Source organism: Sinocyclocheilus grahami, unplaced genomic scaffold, assembly GCF_001515645.1.
Source record: "Sinocyclocheilus grahami isolate Dianchi unplaced genomic scaffold, SAMN03320097.WGS_v1.1 scaffold200.1, whole genome shotgun sequence".
NCBI classification, from domain to species: Eukaryota; Metazoa; Chordata; class Actinopteri; order Cypriniformes; family Cyprinidae; genus Sinocyclocheilus; species Sinocyclocheilus grahami.
The window spans coordinates 341,317-344,949 of NW_015505379.1; the positions used below are offsets into that span (position 1 = coordinate 341,317).

The 3,633-nt window shown below is 36.6% G+C and overlaps 1 protein-coding gene across 1 annotated transcript in view; it reads right to left on the bottom strand.

Moving 5' to 3' along the window:
* The window catches only part of LOC107595322 (dynein heavy chain 2, axonemal), a 165,735-nt gene that overhangs the window by 40,623 nt on the left and 121,479 nt on the right, over positions 1 to 3,633 (bottom strand).

Consider the following 3,633-nt stretch of genomic DNA (forward strand, 5'->3'; position numbering starts at 1 on the left):
ACTGGGACAAAGTTATTTTATGTATTTTAAAATACAAAAATACTAATCTTAAAATGTATTTAAATACAAACTACATTTGATTTTTGCTGAAGGCTTTCAAATACAAAATACAAAATAGTATTTTGTATTTCAAATACGTATTTTAAATACATGTATCTGAAATACTGCCCATCCCTGGGTAGAGGTAGTACAGTATTTGCCACTGTATTCTGCTAACTGTCGTACATGCGTTCATGAGAGAGTAGCATTCCAGCGGATGACGCAGTACTTAGGCGTACCGTAAGCTCCAGTGAGAATATGCTAGTCTCGCGAGAACCAAGTTTTGTTTACAGCAAAGGAAAACCAGTCACCTCTTGGCTTATATCTCCAACATTATTATTTACAAATCCTCATTTTGTACTTCTAATTTGTGACCAGTGTTTTGTTTTGCTCCCTCCTCTGTGCTTCCTCATGTCACTTCTTACCGGAGCTTACATTACAACTACGTCATCCGTTGGAACGCCACACTCTCGTCAACGCACGTATGACAGTTAGTGGAAGCTGGAGATTATGGTTTATAAAGTTTTAAATAATATTTTTCTTACACAAACACATCGCTTCACTTCAGAAGGCCTTTATTAACCCCTCTGAGCCGTGTGGAGTACTTTTTCTGATGGATGGATGCACTTTTTTGGGCTTCAAAATCTCGACCCCCATTCATTGCCATTATAAAGCTGGGAAGATCCAGGACATTTTTTTAAATAACTCCGATTGTATACATCTGAAAGAAGAAAGTTATATACACCTAGGATGGCTTGAGGGTGAGTAAATCATGGGGTAATTTTCATTTTTGGGTGAACTATCCCTTTAATGAACTTGTTTAAAATATTGTTTTAATGAAAAAATTACTCTGTAATAAATATTTATGTTCTAATTGTTTCATATAAGCAATAAGGTACCAAATTTTAAAATGTATCTCGTCCTAGATTTTAAAGCTACAACCACCAAACTTGGGTCAGACCTGCAGACTGGTCTGACTCGGGTTGCTATATCTTTCCTAACTGATCCGGCTTACGGTTTCATAAACCAGACTATCAAAACCACCTAAAATCCCATAGACTTTCATTGAGAAGTTTTATACAATAAGACTTTTTTTGCATTTTTTTTTGCAGTGAGAGGCGCCTTTTTTGAATTGTTTTCGGTTGGCAGTGAGCGTTCTGCGCGCTGTTTATGCGCCCTGTGCGCCTCACGTTTTAGCCGCCTGCTGCGCCTCACGTTTTTGCAGGAGCGCTCTGAGCGCATGAAGTAAAAAAAAAAAGCAACAGAGCAGAAAAAGCGCTCGACGTCATTTGCAATTTTTTTTCCATTGTCCAATCGAATGAATTTTTGGTGTCTGTCGCGGGTTACCCGGAGCTGTATTTTTTAAGGTTTCTGCTAATATGACAGTTTACTTAACAGCAAAAACCAAAGATTTTAGAGCGCTCACGCTATTTAAGTCACCAAAAAAAAAAAAGGCAGTGCGGTGCGTTCGGTGTGATCAGGGCCTTATGGTGTATTTAAGCTGTCTATTGCTATAGCAAAGCTTAACAACTCCCTACAGAAAAAAACAGCTAAAACCAGCCCAAGTTGATTGACTGCTTTGACTGATCTCCCAAGCTGGCTTTAAAGTGGTTTGGCCACTTTTTTAGCAGGCCAGGCTAGTCTTAGTTGGTTTTTAGCAGTTTTTTTTTTTTTTACTGAATCAACTGGTTTTAGCTGGTTTGGCATTGAAACATGATAACAACATGCTAGTAACTTGCTAATCATGCTAGAAACATGTTAACAACATGCTAGTAACATGCTAATCATGCTAGAAACATGCTAGTAACTTGTTAATCATGCTAAAAAAAAGGCTAACACCATGCTATTAATGTGCTAATCATGCTAGAAAAATGCTAGCAACTTGTTAAACATGCTAGAAACAGGTTATCATCATGTTAGTAACATGCTAATCATGCTAGACTCATGCTAGTAAAATGCTAATCATGCTAGAAACATGTTAACGAAATGCTAGTAACATGCTAATCATGCTATAAACATGCTAACAAAATGCTAGTAACGTGCTAATCGTGCTAGAAAAATGTTAACAAACTTGTTAAACATGTTAGAAGTATGCTAGCATCATGCTAGTAACATGCTAATAATGCTAGCATCATGCTAGAAAACGTGTTAATCATGCTAACACAATGCAAACACCATGTTAGTAACATGCCAATCATGCTAAAAAAATGCTAATAAAATGCTAGCAACTTGTTAAGCATGTTAGAAACATGCTAGCATCATGCTAGTAACATGCTAATCATGCTAGAAATATGCTAGCAACATGTTATTAACTTGCTAATCATGTTAACAACATGCTAGTAACTTAAACATGCTTGAAACATGCTAACAATTTGTTAAACATGCTAGCATTATGCTAGTAACATGCTAATCATGCTAGAATCATGCTATTAACTTGATAATCATGTTAACAACATGCTAGTAACTTGCCAATCATGCTAGAATCATGCTAACAATATGCTAGTAACTTGCTAATCATGCTAGAAAAATGCTAGCAAACTTGTTAAACATGTTATAAACATGCTAGTATTATTATACTAGTAACATGCTAATCATGCTAGATTCATGCTAATAACATGCTAGAATCATGCTAACTAGAGTCCTGCACGGGCCTCAAATATAGGCCCTAGCCCGCCCTGGCCCAAGCCCGGGTCAGACAGCTCATCAGAACTCTTGGCCCGAGTCCGACCTGCCCGTCTTTTTTCCCCCTTCTCCCAAAACAGCTTATACTACTGTTTCAGCCATTAAAATAGTTCAGTTTTGTATGTAATGTCAAAGTGATTATATTTTGTTTAGTTTTTTTTATTAAGTTAATTTAGAAAAACGTTTGGAGCAGTTTTTTGTTCGTTAAATGTAAGTTTTTGTTTTTTTAAAGTAACGACCAAGCGGCCAGCGGCAGACAGTGAGTTGATCATAGCCTATGTTTGATCAATTTAGCCTTCTCAAATCATCACGACTTGCGAAAATAAAATCTATAGATATAAAACAGTTCAAGCATATTACAATGTTAGTTTAAATGTTTAACCTATATAAATGTGCGCTATTAGACGCATATCTAATCGTTTGTGCGGAGAGCTAAAGCGCGCTTTACAGGACATGAAGGCGCCGGCGCGATCACTTGCATTGGAACAACTTAAAATATGCCCTAATTATTGCTCATAAAGGTAAGAATAATACATCACTCGGAACTGTAAAGGGTCTACTTTTATTTGTGTGCACTCACAATATCAACAAAGCGTTGTGCTTTTATAAAATAAAGGATACATACAAGATGTGCTTTCTGCAATTTCGGCCAGGAGCGCTTCACAATGATGCACCGAAACTCAGCGAATACTTGCCTCAAAAACTTGCTAAATATATCTATAGAAAGCTTTAAATTACTTCGAAAATAATTCGAATCAAAAACAAAAACTATTTTTACAGATTTTATACAATCAGTAAAGTTGCATTTCTCAGGATCAGGATCGTCGTCTTCATCTTTGGGACACAGACTCAGAAAACACTAATTTATTAATGAATAATTCAAATATCTCATTATACCCCCCCCCCCCCCGC